The sequence below is a fragment of the Enhydra lutris genome, unplaced genomic scaffold, assembly GCF_002288905.1.
Source record: "Enhydra lutris kenyoni isolate GAN:26980312 unplaced genomic scaffold, ASM228890v2 scaffoldscaffold1, whole genome shotgun sequence".
Classification (NCBI taxonomy): domain Eukaryota; kingdom Metazoa; phylum Chordata; class Mammalia; order Carnivora; family Mustelidae; genus Enhydra; species Enhydra lutris.
Window position 1 is genome coordinate 10,629,359 of NW_019154085.1, and position 18,124 is coordinate 10,647,482.

Sequence of the window (18,124 nt, forward strand, 5' to 3'; positions counted from 1 at the left end):
CTACAAAAGAGTTGAAGGTGTTTTTAAGAAGCAAAACTGCAAATTTAGTGCCTGTTTTCTTAGCTAGAGAAAAGCAATATTTTGCTTACAAATGTGAAAAAATAGGGGCTATTTGATAGTTGCATAACTCTCCATGTTGGCTTTTGCCAGAATTCTCTCAGTTGTCTGTGAGGGAGAATCTGTGTCTGTGTAGAGAGATAGGGCTCTCTGCCTGAGTCCTATCTTGTTCTTCTGAGGAACCATAGTTTATTGTTTCCTCATTAGGCTGTGTGGATGAACGCACCACACAGACCATTGAGGCAGTCAGATCTTGAAGAAACACTTCTTTCTCTATAATGCTGATATCCTATGTGGAGCCTCTGTTGTAATAATAGAGCTGGTTTAAAAAAAAAAGGCACAATATCTGAAATCACTTGTGGCCAAATTACATGTGGGCTTGTACTTTTTTTTAAAAGAATGATAAAGATAATAAAATTGTACGGACATAAAATACTTATTATTAAATTTGAATAAAATTGAATTGCTATGAAACATGGTATTAATTATCAAACAGTTAAACAATGATTTCTTTAACTGTTTTCTTAGCTTCTGTTAATGAAAAGGCATTTACTTGGTTGCAAATCCCTAATGATGATGCTGAGGATGAACAGTGGGAGGATAGGTTTGAAAATGTAATTTTTCCCTTTAAGAAGTGCTCCCAAGGGGCACCTGGGTGGCTCAGGGAGTTAAAGCCTCTGCCTTCGGCTCAGGTCATGATCCCAGGGTCCTGGGATCGAGCCCCAGGTTGGGCTCTCTTCTCTGTGGGGAGCCTGCTTCCCACTTTCTCTTCCTGCCTCTCTGCCTGCTTGTGATCTGTCTGTCAAATAAATAAATAAAATCTTAAAAAAAAAAAAAATAGTGTTCCCAAGTATCAAAATAGAAGTTAAGTAGTCCTTTAACAAAGGTGCAATAATTTTTATTTAAAGTGGAGTTAAAGTGACAAAATACGGTATACTTGGTCTTTTCAGATGTATGATTATAGCAGAAAGGCCCAGTGGTCCTAAAAAAAGATCGGGACTATTGGTGATTGAAAACCTTACTTTTGGGACGCCTGGGTGGCTCAGTTGGTTGGGCGGCTGCCTTCGGCTCAGGTCATGATCCCGGAGACCTGTGATCGAGTCCCACATCCGGCTCCTTGCTCGGCAGGGAGCCTGCTTCGCCCTCTGCATGCCACTCTGTCTGCCTGTGCTCGCTCTCTCTCTCTCTCTCTCTCTGACTAATAAATAAATAAAATCTTTAAAAAAAAAGAAAAAGAAAACCTTTCTTTTACTCACAATGAGTAACAGGTGGGTTGTCCTTGGATTAAGCAAACCTAAGACAGATGACCTAGTGGACAGAGGGCTGCATTTCACTGAGAGCAACACTGTAGGATGAGAGAATTGCTGGCCTTTGTGTCCATTCTGAGTGAGGACATGACTGAGGCTCTATCGGCCCATTAATGAAATCACTGTTGCAATGACCGTGGGGCCCTCCTCCCAGCAGCGGGCTTACAGCCAGTGCTTGCTTGCACATTGCTTAGAAAGATAGGCTATTAAATGGAATCTGCTCTTTGAAGCAAATTCCACCCCCCACTCCCCCACCTTTTCAAAAGGATTGGAAGGTTATAATACTTGATCATATGAGAATTAAAAGTAGGGTTTTCATACATAAGTCACTATGTAGGATCTGTGGGAGCTCTGATGAGAAGACATCAGTCTTGTCTTTAATATGATTAGGTCAGGAGGGAAAATAAGGTAAGTAACCAATGACACATAGGCATACTTCTCTGTTCTTCCCTCCCTCCCTCCTTCCCTTCTTCCTTTGTCCCTTCATAGCTGTTTCCTGAGCGCTGTAATGTGCTCGGAAGCATTCCAGTGGCATTCCGGACAGCAATTTAACAAGACCATGTCCGTTGTTTGGAGGTCATGTCTTGGGGAGGCCAAGAGCATGCTGATAAAGACGAAGAGCTGGGATGAGTTCAGAGGGAGAGAGCGTGAAGCTGGCTGGGAGGAACAAGGGCTACTTGGCGCTGGAGGATCTTTGAGTTAAACCAAAGGGATGGGGAATCATCTCGTCAAACGATGGGGGAACAAAGTGCAATAGTCCTAGAAAGATGGGGTGGGAACCTGTTGAATTCCAGACTGAAGTGTTGAGTGGGAAGTGAGCACCCATTGACAAATTTTGAACAGAGTACTAAAAAAAAAAAAAAAAAAAAAAAACCCAAAACAAAACAAAAACATTTTAGGAAAGTGGTTATGGCAATACTTACGGAGATAGGTTGAAGTGAGGAAAATCGAGGACGGGGTGGCCGCATAAAAGATGAATGAAATACTGGAGATGGTTGGTCATCAGGCCTGACCTTGTGGAGGCAGAGTAAGCGTACTTAAAGATCAAAAGCTATTGTCTATGGCATGTTGTGAGGTCTTGAAAATGTAAAACATTACGTCTTGATGCCTGTATTATGGGTGGTAGTATGGCCCATCCTGTATTAAATCAATATGCTACATTCCAGACCCTGCGAGTATCTCTAGGCCCTCCAGCAACCGCTCTTGACCAGCTGTTACCTACAGAGCCATCCTTGGGGATAAATAAATCCTTCTTCTTTGCAGAGTTTGTGCTGCAGCTTTGCTCTATGTTTTGGAAAAAGATTATACATTAAGGTTTCTGCCATTTAAAGACCTAATTAGCCCTTATTATAAATTACTCACTGTTTTGTAGTTTGTTCTTATCTTCTTTGCAACGGAAATTGTGGCCGTCAGCTCATTCCTGTGGCATGAGGGAAAATAAGCACTTATAAGTGTCTAGAGCTTTTCCTGTGGGAGGTGAGAGGTTAGCAAGGCTGGTGGGGAGAACAAGCAGGAAGGGTCTCAGGACCACCAGACACCCCAGTGCTCGGGAAGCATGGCCCAGTTCCCTAGAGAGACAGTGGGTACAAGAGCCATTACGTCTCTTATAGGAGCACGACTAGTTGTGCTTTTTTCTTGTCTAGTTCCTTCCTTTTGTTCTTTCTTCCTCCTGCCTGCCTGTTCTCCTTCTACCCCTCCTCCATTCCTTGTCTTCTCCCTTTTCCCCTACCTCCCTTCCTCCCTTCTTTACTACACAACTGTGTCCTCACCATGTTAGACATGAATAGAAATGCTCTGATCCAAATACAACAACACACAAACTTAATGAGCCTCAGGTAGCAGGCTCAGGTAGCAGCAACAAAAATGACCAGACTCATTGCTGGTCTCTCTGCTTTCTTCTGGTTTGCTTTTCTTAAGAGTATGGATTCCTAGAGCTCTCCATTACGTGTTTCAATAGATAAACCATGAACTCTTTTATTTACTCTCATAGTGGAACACAGACATCTTCTTTTTTTTTTTTTTAACCTCTCGCTCTCTGAATTTATTTAATGGCCAGCTGGCTGTGGAGGACTGAGTGAACCTAGACAAAAAATGTACAATTCTGAGGAGTTTTAAAAATAAATAAAATGTTACAAAAGATGCCAGGTAAGGGCAGTGTGACTCTTATTTCTTTAACGTATAATGTATTATTTGTTTCAAGGGTACAGGTCTATGATTCACCAGTCTTACACTACACACAGTGTTCACTGCAACACATACCGTCCCCAGTGTCCATCACCCAGCTGCCCCATCCCTACCACCGCCCTCCACTCCAGCAACCCTCAGTTTGTTTCCTGAGATTAAGAGTCTCTTATGGTTTGTCTCCCTCTGGTTTCTTCTTGTTTCATTTTTCCCTCCCTTGATCCTCTGTGTTGTTTCTCAAATTCCTTATATCAGTGAGATTATATGAGATTATATGAGATTGTATGATAATCGTCTTTCGCTGGTTAACTTATTTTGCTTAGCATAATACCCTCTAGTTCCATCCATGTCATTGCAAATGGCAAGATTTCTTTTTTTTTAAATGGCTACATAATATTCACGTGTGTGTGTGTGTGTGTGTGTGTGTGTGTGTGTGTATACACACATATACATATATATAAAATCACATCTTCTTTATCCATTCATCTGTCAATGGACATCTATGGTCTTTCCCTAGTTTGGCTATTGTGGACATTGCTGCCATAAACATTCAGGTGCACATGCCCCTCCGATGCCTACATTTGTATCTTTAGTGTAAATACCCAGTAGTGCAAATGCTGGGTCGTAGAGTAGCTCTATTTTCAACTTTTTGAGGGAACTCCATGCTGTTTCCCAGAGTGTCTGTACCAGCTTGCATTCCCACCAACAGTGTAGGAGGGTTCCCCTTTCTCCGCATCCTCGCGAACACCTGTAATTTCCTGACTTGTTAATTTTAGCCATTCTGACTGGTGTGAGGTGGTATCTCACTGTGGTTTTGATTTGTATTTCCCTGATGCTGAGTGATATGGAGCACTTTTTCATGTGTCTGTTGGCCATCTGGATGTCTTCTTTGGAGAAATGTCTATTCATGTCTTCTGCTCATTTCTTGATTGGATTATTTGTTCTTTATTTGTTTCTCGTTGAGTTTGATAAGTTCTTTATAGATTTTGGATACGAGCCCTTGATCTGATATGTCATTTGCAAATATCTTCTCCCATTCTGTCAGTTGTCTTTTGGTTTTGCTGACTGTTTCTCTTGCTGTGCAAAAGCTTTTGATCTTGATGAAGTCCCAATAGTTCATTTTTGCCCTTGCTTCCCTTGCCTTTGGCGATGTTTCTCGGAAGAAGTTGCTGCAGCTGAGGTCGAAGAGTTTGCTGCCTGTGTTCTCCTCCAGGATTTTGTTGGATTCCTGTCTCACATTTAGGTGTCTTTCATCCATTTTTGAGTCTATTTTTGTGTGTGGTGTAAGGAAATGGTCCAGTCTCATTCTTCTGCATGTGGCTGTCTAATTTTCCCAACACCATTTGTTGAAGAGACTGTCTTTTTTTGCACTGGGCATTATTTCCTGCTTTGTCAAAGATTAGTTGACCATAGAGTTGAGGGTCCATTTCTGGGCTCTCTATTCTGTTCCATTGATCTATGTGTCTGTTTTTGTGCTGGTACCATACTGCCTTGGTGACTACAGCTTTATAATAGAGTTTGAAGTCTGGAATTATGATACCACCAACTTTGACTTTATTTTTCAACATTCCTCTGGCTATTTGGGGTCTTTTCTGGTTCTGTACAAATTTTAGGATTATTTGTTCCATTGTCAGACATCTTTTGTCATGGACAAAAGGAGACTTTTGTCATGGACTTCAGGAGAAAGATTTAGACCATGAGCACTCAATAAATGCATGTGTTTTTATCTGTTACATTATTATTACATAGGATATTACTTTAGTACATATTTTTTATTAATATATAATGTATTACTTGCTTCAGGGGCACAGGTCTCTGACATTAGTCTTACACAATTCACAGCACTCACCATAGCACATACCCTCCCTAATGTCCATAACCCAGCCACCCCATCCCTCCTCCCCACCCCCAGCAAACACTGTTTCCTGAGATTAAAAGTCTCATGTTTTGTCATATTTTAATATACCTAATATTTTAATACTATAACATAATTTAATATAAAAACCCAATAATTTAAAATAGTATATTGTATAAGCTAGTGTACTACTTACATGAGGTAACATCACATGGCAAGCTATACCCTTAAAGTGAGGTTGACTATAAGAAATAGTGGACGTAAATCCATATTTTAAATATTCTATTTGAAGACTGCAAAAAGTTACCCTACATCATCTCAGAAGTTGCTTTTTCCCCAAAATGTGGCTGGCAAGCTCATCACAGGGAGAAGAGAAGTGACAACACTGTCTTTCTCCTGCTGTTTGTTTCTACTTTGTGTTAAGTCCTTCCATAGTTTAGTTTCTTTGCAATACTTTTTTTTTTTTTTTTTAAGAGTGTGACAGGGTGGGAGGAGCAGAGGATGAGAGAGAATCTTAAGCAGGCTGCACACCCAGCACCAGGCTTGATCTCACAACCCTGAGATCATGACCTGAGCTAAAATCAAGAGTTGGATGCTTAACTGACTGAGCCACCCAGGTGCTCCTCTTTGCAGTAACCTTTCAAGCTATTGTTCTTTTTGTGAGAATAAGTTTAGTTAAAATTTGATAGCATGTAAATCCACTTCCTGGAGCACCCATGCTCTGTGGTCCACCGGAGGCTGCTGAGAACTCCCAAATGAGTGTGTGTTCCTCCATCACCCACTCTGATTCTCCCATCCAAATATTAAGAACACTGTGGGGCACACATTACCCACCAATAGAGACCAAACAAGGGCACGAGTGTCAACCTAAATGTGAATATTAATAAAGCTTTCTTTCTCATTTTATATAAATAATAAACATGAATACAAGTTCTAATAATTTTCCTGTGCCATGTGGGTTGTCTCGCTTATCTTTGAAGGCTTCTAATGGTCTTCAGCCCACACTGCTTACTTACACACAGTTCTGCTCCATGCACATGCGAATTCACTTGTTCTAAATGTATTTCATACATGGGTAGACATTTCCTAGATGACTTAGTCTCACAGGATTCTATTCCATCTTATAATAAAATTGTATTAGTTTTCTACATTTAATTTTTAGAACACACACACACACACACACACACACACACACACCTTTCGTTTGTTGGTGTTCCAAATACTAGTCTACAGTAGGTAATATTCAACTTCTACTTTCTGAAGCTGCCTTTTTGATGCTGATTGATTTCTTGAATGTCTCTGTTATATAAAGACCACCAGTACCTATCTTTAATATATTTTTAACCTACATTAAAATCGACATGCCTGGAGTTAGCATGTTTTTATTTCTTTCCAAGTGAAAGAATTTTGGTTAGTATCTATGAATATAAATTAGGTAAAGTATAGGGAGTCTAGTCTCAGAGGCTCATAAAAATAAATAAATCAACTAAACAAATATGTACAACTATCTTTGATTATCATTGTTTATGTAACAAATGTGGGTATAATGGAAACATTTATAGATTCAGATTTCACATGTTGTTCAACCTTGTAATCAGAAGAGGAAAAGAAATTTGGGATGGAAATACCACATTGACCTAGGTTTTTCAGAAGAACATGAACCTGATCTCTAAATAGGAACTCAGAAATTTAATGTCTGAGATAGATAAACTTCATATTAATAATTCAGAGCCAGAATGAAGGTGATTTGCTTGAGCATATTATCAAGGGCTTGAAAAAAAATCTTAATCTAAATGGGTAGATGGAATGAACATTTACATTGTAACTTTTGGTGAAAAGCAATAACTTAAGTTTTAGGGTTCTTTTCTTAATTCTGATATTTCTTGTGTAACTGAAAACAATTTTATTCATCAGTGATTTATTTTCCCACTTTCAAACTAAAAATGATAATTACATTTACAGGAGATAATCCCATAGTCTCACATTTGACTGTTTTGCAACCTAGGAAGAATTTCTGCCTATGTATCGGCAGCTATCTTCAGACAAAAACAAGTAAAGTTGCAATATTAAGGAACAGTTTTATCAAATACTTGATTTCATATGCAATAAAGAATTAAGATTTTAGAATAAAGAAAAAGTTTTGTAAAATTAAAGAACCATAAAGAAATATCCTATATTCAGGATTTAGCATCAGTATTAAAGTTTTTAGACTAAAACATCACAACTTCTTGATTACTCTGCTTTAGTCCTAAAGGTATTTTATACTATTTTCCTATCCATTAGGCAATGATTATTGAATGGTCTGTTACAAAGAATAAACATTTTTAACAGCTTTTCCTTAAATTAACATGACAGCTACTATAGTGCAATGTTGTTAATCTTTTCCTAAAAGCTAATGTTGCTGGTCGGTTGTTTACTAATAAATCCGAGAAAACATTTCTTGTCATTTTAACTTAGATAGAGATGGATGAATCATCAGTGTTTGTGGAAATAGAAGACACTACAGGAAAAAGAATGATGGTTTGCTTAAAAATATGTACACACACACACACACACACACACACACTGCCATAAGTACTATATCTAAAGATAAGATTAGAGGAAATCACATATATAAAAACACTTTATAAACTATAAAGTAGCAATATACAGGTGGTTTTATAAATCTACCTGTCTTTGCATTTAGTTCTTATTGGATCTACTTGCTTCTCTGTTGTTTTCTTAAAAGTCAACCAGAGTAGAATACTTGTTGGTAGTGTTGCAATTTTGTGTTTGGTGTCCTTCAAATGACATTTCAGGCTCTGATATCCATTGCTTCTGGAGATTTGTTCATTTAAAATTTTGGTACAAGCCTATCTTCAGTTTCCTGAAGGTTTCTTTGATCTCAGTTTTGAAAAAAAGTTATTCTGCTTGGGCTGATAATTTGGTATTGCAGACTACGAGGAAGTCAGATAATATGTGCCTTTAGGCTCATGACTTTGTTTATTTCTGTATTCCCTCTCAGGGCTTTGTGGCAATAGATGATGAACAAACATTTAATGAGTGGGTGAGTGAATGAAATAAAGAAAAAAAATAGGCAATTTTGGAGGGTTGAGTTATGAAATGTCACCACATACCTAAACTCTGGTTTTCCTTTGGCAGCAACACCTGAGTTCTTGATGGTGGGTGATGGCAGTGCTAAAGATACAGTATCTTCATCATATCAGCTTAATTTTGTGCGAAGTTTTGCTTTGGTTTTAGTATTTCAGCTATTTTTTACTCAACACACACAAAAAAAGAAATTTGAAAGGCTAGTTAAAACAGGAAAACATGTCCAGAAGGCCATATGTAGTTCCGTTTCTCCTGAAAAAGGAGTTGATCTTTGAATCAGGCTTCTAGAGTTATTAGTTGGGAAAGTTTTGGCCTGCTAATTACATAATAAGCTGGTGCCTTCCCAAGTTATTAACTTTTTAGAATCATTTGCAAAACTGCCTTTATTGGGTTTCATAAAATGTTAATGTTAGTTATGAACTATTCAAAACCTCCAGGAATTTCAACATCTCTCTGGTGTTTAAGTATCTAGAAGATTTAAAAGTAAACATATTGAGCAGAATGAAATACCCCAAATTAAATATTTCCATCACTTCAAGGTATGTTGTCATCAGCATTAACGTATGACCAGTCTTTTTGACACGATTAGGTAATTGACAAAATTGGATTATAAGAACAGGGTTTTTTGTATCTTGTTTTACTTTTTTTTTAATTTTTTTTTATTTTTTATAAACATATAATATATTTTTATCCCCAGGGGTACAGGTCTGTGATTTTTTTTTTTTTTTTTGCAAAACTTTTAAAATTAGTTTAAAAAAAAAACCTTTTCATAATCAGAGAGTATTTGATCCAAATTTATAAGTAAGAAAGTAATAACAACTAGAAACATTTGAGGTTTTTTTTTTTTTTTTTTAAGGTTTTATTTGATAGAGAACGTGCGTTCAGGAGAGGGTCTCTGGGGGGACGGCCAAACAGTGAGAAAGAAGCAGACATTGGGCTGAGCAGTGAGCCTGACTCTGGGCTGGATCCCAGGACCCAGAGACCATGACTAGAGCTGAAGGCAGCTGCTTAACTGACTGAGCCACCGAGGCACTCACATTTGAGGGGTTTTAAAATACATTTGAAAATGTCTTGCTTTCAGCAACAAAGCCCTGGATGATCCAGGTAGGCTGGCGGGCTTGAGTCTTGTCCCTTTCATTCCCTGACTTGGGAACCTGTAAGGTGTTGGGGGGGGGGGGGCGGATAGGGTGCAGTTAGGTTGAAAGGTAAAATTTCTTTTTTTTTATTTATTTATTTTAAAAAGATTTTGTTTATGTATTAGAAAGAGAGAGAGAGAGAAAAAATGGAGTGAGTAGGAGAAGTAGATTCCCTGCTGAGCAAGGAGCCCAATGTGGGGCTCTGATCCCAAGACCCTGAGATCATGACCTGAGCCGAAGGCAGATGCTTAACTGACTGAGCCACCCAGGAGTCCTAAAGTTTCTTTTTAGACCCATTCTAATGGTCCATTCCCTAGGTCAATGAAATGATATTTCCCCCCCTCCTTTAAAAATTTCTAGTGTAAGTTTTTGAGGGTTAAAGAGGAGAGTTTGTTGGGAGCACTAGGATGTCATGCTACAAAAATGCTGCAGTGGGCAAGAGGAGGGACAGTGGGAACACAGAATTATTGGAAGTTAGTGGTGGGAGGAAACCAGTTTGAACGTGATCTTGGGAGCTGCTAGCAGTAGCGCTGTTTGTCAAGTAACTCATTTTGTACCACGGGAAGAAAACATCTCAGTGCAATTCCTTTCATTTTTCCCCACACTTGATTTCCTTTCTCCTTTTGTGATTTCTGCTGATGCTCCCCCCTACCCCCCACTCCCCACCGCATTTCCGTTTTACGGAGGCTAGAAACTTCACAGTGTTTCTGGTCTCTCACCTCTCTTACCAACATAGCCAAGTATTTGCTAGGATCTGAAGATCTCATATGACATACACATTATTTCCTTTCCTTCACTAGTGCTTCCCTATCTTCCAAAAATCTAGTCTGGATGATGCTGCCAAACCAATCTCTTAAAACTCAGACCTCATGGATGGACCATCCTCGATGACAGAATAAGGAACAAACTGCTCCAAATTCTTTTTTTTTTTTTTTAAGTTTTATTTATTTATTTTGGAGAGAGGGAAAGCACGGGCAGGGGTGCTAGCAGGGGGTAGGGAAAGAGAGGGAGGGGCAGAGGGGGAGTGAGAGTGGCAGGCAGAGCCCCAGGCTGGGCTTGATCTCAGGACTCTGAGATCATGACCCTGAGCTGAAACCAAGAGTCAAAGTCTTAACCAAGTGCACCAGCCAGACACCCCCGGTCCAAGTTTTATTTAATCTCACATTCAAGGTTCCCCATGATGGTTGGATCAAAAGCCTGATCTCATTTGTTTCCCATTTCTTTTCCATGCCACTTTCAACCATTAAGTTGGACTGCTCACTGTTATCCAAACAATCCTAATACTCCCATTTTGTTTGGGGAATTCCTTCAGCCTTACTCTTTGTCATCTTGCTACGTTTGAAATACTATACATTCTTCAGGAACTATTGCAAATGTCTTTTCCTCCATGGTGTTAATCTGACTTAAATAAGTGATCTTTTCCTTCTTTGAATTGTCCATGACACAATCCTTACAGCATTTATCAGCTTACATTTTTTTTTTAACCATCCAGGCATTTTTATCCACAAATGTGTCTCAAACAATAATACTATTCAACACATGTCAAGTAAATAAATGAATATTTCCATGGATGAATTTCCTTGTGAGATCATTGCAGAACAGTAGACAAAATGGAATTATTTTGTTTAAATTTTCATAATCTCCAAGGCCATAGTAACATCAATCAATAGAAAAAGACTTTCATAAACAGTACATAGTAGCAGGAAAGTCATCAGGAACAACTGAATTTTCAATGAACATTTGCCTTCCTGATCTACAGTTTCAAAGGTCCTTCTTAGACTGAGATATTAAAAACTATTTGTGGTGATTTTTGTGTTTTATGGCCACTGATTCACTATATTTAAAACATTGATCTTTTGTGTTAGATTTGTCTCAGTTTACATTTTCTGTTTTGGATATTTTGTTGTGAATTTTGTCAAATCTTCTTTTTTGCCAACGTGGGCCACAAAGCATTTTAGGCTTTCATTGTTTATGAAAAGTTTTATTGTAAATGATTGCAAGGGGTAGAGAAGAGGAAATGGCATTTCAGGCTGACAGAATGGTTTGAGCAAAAGTAGACAAGGTGAAAATATTACGGTCTTTTGAAAGTTAAAGGTTTTTTTTTTGCTTGCCTCAGATAAAGTGGCAAAAATACGGGAATTCAAGAACAGGATGTTGAGAATCTCACCTTAACAAGCTTAGACCTATAGATGTCTGAGACCTTGAGTAGGTTTACCTTCTGGGAAGTAAGAAAACCTCCAATTTCATGTATATGCAGGACCAGGTATGAGAGGTGGATGGGACTATCTCTATGAAAAACTGGAGATAAGAAAACTGGGCAAAAGTGTGCTGTGATGAAGTAGTTAAGAGGCCCTAAACCAGATAATAAGGGGGTGGGGGCTGGGTCTTTTAAATTGTAGTAGAGGAAGACTGAGAGGGTGTGTGGTCCTCAAAGAGTTGGCACATCTCTCTGATTCTTCTAGCATGGCTGATGGGAAGGAGGGGGACGGGAAGTTGCGAAGCTACAAGGACTAACTCAGTTTCTGGTCCAATGAATCTGAGATGTTATGGACATTCCAATGTAGAGAACTGGAAATTCAGATAGGGAATTCTAGACATAAGGGGCATAAGTTCAGATTTAAGTCCTAGCCTGGATCTGATCATTGAAACCGAGCAGAAAGATAAAGGTGGCCATCAAAAAAAAAGGTGGGGGGGGGAAGGGGGAAAAAAAAGGTAAAAGCCAGCTAGGCAGAGGATTTATAGCAATAAGAAAAGGATAGAACAAAAATCCTATAAAAATAAGTAAAAGGAAATCGCTGGGAGGAACGATCGAGATGGAGAGGAAGCAAACGGTGTCCACGGAGAGGGTGGGTCAGTGCATTTTCCTCAGGAAATATGTGAGGGCCCCACCTGCAGCCCACCTAGTCAGGGAATTTCAGCCCAGAGAGCAGCAAAGAAAGTCAAAGCTCTACAGCTACTGAAAAAAAACGCTTGAGTCTGCAATGACAAGGAGAAGGTAGGAAACCCAGGTGAATTGTTGCTTTTGCTCAATGTGGCACAGAGCCAGGCTGCAGGGGGAGCAGCAGAAGGTCAGGAGGCATTTATGCCTCGCTTTTGCCTGTGAATGGTCCTTCAGGAAGCCTGCAACCTGTTTTCACATATTTGAAAATCGTTGTGAAATGGTCTCCTTCAGTTGTTTGAATTTTTTTAGACAAAAATGAGCCCCCTCCCCATACCTTTTTTTTTTAGCCTCATAAACCTAGCTCTGAAAACTTTTAACAGATTTTGGTGACTCTTTCAAGTATTGCCTTGAACCTTCCCTATTTCCTTTTACGTGTGAGCCCATTTTACATTAAAGAGTACCTGATTAGCTAAAGAAGATTATGACGCTATTTCTCCTTGACCTGCCACCATTGTAAGATTCTAGGATGGTATTTGGTTTAAAGCCTGAAGCAGTGCATGGCAGGCTATCATCATGGTCTGCCACTCTTTCCCCCTACTTTTGCTCCCATTTCAGTACCTTCCACATGTTCTCTGAGTGTACGTCAGGCGTGGAAAACTGTTTGCAATGGATCCTGAAAATGAGTTCAGTCTTAATCAACTTAATAGCTGTTTTTAATGTGGCATAGTATTACCTAAATGTGTACCTATAAAACCATCCAATTTGGACATGGATTAGTCATCGAACTGGTCAAGTTAATAAAAACACAATTATGGCTAACTTGGTTGCTTCTTCTTATTCCATATATGGGCTTATGAATCATAAAAAAAAAGCCAAATAAGCTTGAATTCCAGCTTTTTTTACTCAGTCATTTAGAACAGCTTCTTCTTTCCTGGTGTGTGTGTGTGTGTGTGTGTGTGTGTGTGTGTGTGTGTGTTCTGCAACCTATACTGTGGGGTTCCAGAGCACTTTTTGCTCATTCTCTCTTTATTTTCATTCTATATCCAGAACCATATTTACTTTAAGATTTTGTTTATTTGGGAGAGAGAACATGTGAGCAAGCCCAAGCAGGGGAGAGGGGCAGGCAGAGGGGAGACGACTTCCCACTGAGTAGAGAGTCTGACATGGGGCTCGATCCCAGAACCCCAAGATTATGACCTGAGCAGAAGGCAGATGCTTAACCAACTGAACCATCCAGACACCCCAAGAACTATATTTACTTCTCTGTATGTCATCTCACCTCCTTCAAAAGATACTCCCTCAGAAGCTAAATCAATGTCTCATCCACTCTGTGGTCTCTGTAGCACTTCGCTTTGTGTTTTGCTCTAGAAACCTACTTACTAAAGAACTGTAAAAATAATTAATCCAAGTGACATCCTAACAGGGTAGAGATACTGTCTCTCTTTTGTACGTCTGACTGAGATTTATTACACCTTGAGGCAAACAATATTTCTGAGGAGTCTTTGTTACTTTTTATCCTGCATGGTCTATATGATCTTGCCCAAGGTAGGTGCAATGACTCGTGAAGCTGAGTATAACTGCAGCATGCCAGGCACTGCGTTAGGCTTTGGGATGTACAAAACAAAAATGTGATTACTCTTGAGTCAGTGAAAGGAGAGGGGCCCACACATTTCTTGAGGAGATGTTGGGGTCTAAGTGAAGCTGAAGGTTTATGGGATGTGTAGTGTAGGTGTAATTATAAAATATCAAGATGGGAGGGATCTTGAAGCCAGCTTAAATATAGATCTAACCTTATAGACAAAAATACTTAATTTATTCCTTTTTTTTAACACTACATGTGTGTTAATTTCCATTATAATGTCTTTGCACATAAAGGCTACAGTACAGAGTAGGATGTGTGGTTACAGCAATATCCATTCTTTCTTTGCTTCTTAGCATCAGACTCCGACTTTGAGATGGACATGCAGCCATCTGAAAAAAAGGATTTCCCATCCATCTGCTTTAAGGGGTGTCCATGTGACAAGGTTCCTACCTAGGATACCATATGTAAGGAGGTAATTTATGAGACTTCTAGGAAGGCTGATTAAAGGGAGCTATCTGAGCTGAGAGTACCCAGTCTTTGACTCTTTTATCTTTCTTTCTTTTTTATTCTGGCTTGAACACTTATGTGATGGCTGGAGCTTCAGCAGCCATCTCAGACCATGAGGTGATCTTCATACTATAATCCATACATTAGAATGATGAAGCAGAAAGATGGGAATCTGGTTTCCTGATGGGGCTGCCTTACTTGATGGAGCAGTGTTAGACTGCCAGTTTTCAGACTTCTTATGTAAAAGAGAAAGTAACTTCTATTAGTATAATTTTCACTGATTTTAAAATTTTCTGCATACATATCCCAGTTTAGTTCTCATTAATACAAGGGTCATTTAAAACATTTTGTATCCATCTCCTTTGGAACATAGAAAAATATTATAGACATAATAGGTCCTCTTAGGCATGTTTCAATTTCTTGGCAGGTAAAGTTACCTGAGTAAGGATGTTGCCACCCCAAGATTATTGTCTAAGACCTAGAAAAAGCTCTTCCAATAAAATGTAATTTCCCCATTTTTGAACTTAAGCAGTATCTTGCGAGGGAGAGCTATATGTGCAGTAAAGAATGGGCTTTACTTTGAATCCTCCTGCTTTGTGACTATGGACAAGTCGCCTTCTCATCAGTGTGAAGAGGGTTGCATCTAACTATCTGGCTGGTTGTAAATACTAAATGATTAAATGAGGTAACAGAAGAAGGAACATAAGTTCTTATCCCCCCCTTCCTTCCTCTAACAATAAGAAATTGGGAAATCATGAAATAAGTCAGGCTGATGAAGATAATCAGAAGAGGCATTTATCTTAGGCCCTGCTACTGAGATCTCTCTTGGTACTAACGTATTTTTATTGAAAGTCAGAGTTTTGATCTTACTTATGCCAATATATGTATCTTCTATGCTCTACTATAGAACAAGTTGGTTTTGAAAATTTTTACTAAATAGATGTGCTTGAGTTATGATGGGCTTATAGAAATTGATTGTTTTCCTTTTGCATAGAATTCAATGTGATTGTATGTCAGCACTGTAAGAGTCTTCCTAATGTACTGTCATTAATACCGATTACCAAGCTGTTTTCTTAACCAGCTTCCTCATCTGATTCCATATGGAATTGTAAATAGCATAGTTGTTTTACTGGCATTAGCTTTTAAGAAATATAGATTATGTTCTTGTGAAATTTTAATTTTTATCTTACATTATCCCAGTTTTGTGATTTTTTTAACTCAAACATAAACAATGTCTTATTAGATTTATTTCCAGAAATGTTATATATTCCAGAAATATAAAATGTGCACATTTTTTAAGATTTAAAATTCATATGGCTGTCAATATATAACAGGTGGCAGTGGAGAAAACAGCTATCCTAAGTTGATTATTTTCATCATATATTTAATATTTGGAAATTAATTTTAATATCAAAGGAAAATAGAACAGAGTCTGGTACAGATTAGAAAAATAAAGGATAATATGAATAATTCACATATGGGTTTCAGAAGAGCTCTTCATTAATCATTAGCAACTGTTATAAATATTTTAGATTTTTATTAAAAATCTGATGCCAAACATTTTATAATTTGCATGTTGAGTGAGATAGTGGTGCTCGGGAAAAATTTTATAAAATAAATTCAGAGTCAGCTGGAATTTCAGAACCGAACTTTTTTGTTCACTTAATTAATAATTGAAAGGACCCTGTAAATAATTGCCACAAATAAGCATAAACAGCATTTCTGGAAATTTAGTTTGATTTGTATTCTAAATATGCTGTAAGCTTTGTGCAAAGATTAAAAGAGCAAATGAACTTTTTTCTTGAAAAATATACAAACTTCTAAATGATAACTTTGGTTTATTTAAAAATTTGGTTTTCGGGCTCTCTGCTCAGCAGGGAGCCTGCTTCCTCCTCTCTCTCTGCCTGCCTCTCTGCCTACTTGTGATCTCTGTCTGTCAAACAAATAAATAAAATCTCTAAAAAAAAAAAAATTTGGTTCTGAATCTCGGATTACACAGTGATAATAAAGACAGTGTTCGGAGGACAACCACTGCTTGGATGAACTGAGACTTCATCAGGGCTTGCTCAGTTCTTGGTGATGGTGGGCTTCTACTCCTTCTCCCTGACTGCCCCTCATTCTGAGCCCGGGCATAGTGCGTTGCTGTTTGCTTAATCACTTGGGCTTTTTCTTTCCAATGCTTTGGTCCCTCTGCTCAGAACTGCCCTTTTCCCACCTCCCACCCGCCTACCCGCCCACCTTTCCCCAGTTAAATGGTTAAATCCTACTGTCCTTCAGCGTCCGCCTAGAGGTTCTCTGGTCCCCAAGACTTAGTGAGCCCCAGGCAAGGTCAGGAGGCCCGCCTGTGTTCCCAGAATGCCCCGCGCTTCCCCACTGAGACTACGCCTCTGCCAGACCACAGCCACGCTCTCCCTACACCCTGAGGGAGGTCCCTGCGGCTCCCTCGCGGTCGCTGCTACCCCTGGGACACCTGCATCAACCAGGATGCTGGCCCAGAGTAGGCGATCAGTGGATGTAAAGAATGAATGAAAATGAAGCAAACAGGATGTTCGCTAGTGAGATGTATATATATGCACATATTTTATGTGCATTTTGCTGGCTCTGACCACATTTGTTCCCTGTTCTTGAACTGGATTTCCAAATGGTCAATTGGATCATAACCCCTCCAGGAATAAACGCAGGCTGTTGATTGATTTCTTTAGACACGGTTTTGGTGGTGATCGTGAAGATGACTACGCTGGTCACAGTGACATCCGCATAATTCCGTGGGTTGGCCATTCCATTTAGAGAGATTAAACATCAAGATATATTAAATATATCTTAAATATATATATATAAATATATATATTAAAGATATATATAAATATATTATATTGTATTATGTTACTCAAAAATATATATAATATATAAATATGTATAATATATTTATATATATTATATATTAAATATATCTTATATATCTTATATATTATATATAAATATATATATTTAAGATATATTTAATATATCTTGTGTGTGTGTATATATATATGTGTATCAAGGTGGAGGAACAATAATATTTGTAAATATGAATTCAAATGGTTTTTAATGAACGGTTGGACATTTTAAAGGAAGGAATTAAATAGAGGAAATTGGCAGCAGAAGACTTAGAGGAAAGATTTAACTTAAAAAGGTCTTATCTCAGCATTACCTTTATTTTTTTATATCAGATTTTCAGATGTTTAATTGCACTTAAAGCTGGGGTAAATGCAGGAGACTAAACATACCACAAAGAAATTGCTAGACATTCTTTTCAAAGTCTGCAGTGGCTTTTCTCCCCTTTCTATATTTATCCTTCAACAGTAATAATAAAATAAGTTGGAAGAATTGAACCATGTAATCACTCCTCCATGGCCCCATTTAAGCAACCCTGTCATCTAGGCCTGTCTCCGGCCCAGAAGCAGGCTGGGTACATCTTCAGGCTACCAGGCCACCAGGTGGGACACTGAGGTGGCAAAGCCACCAGGGGTGACAATCAAATCCAACGCA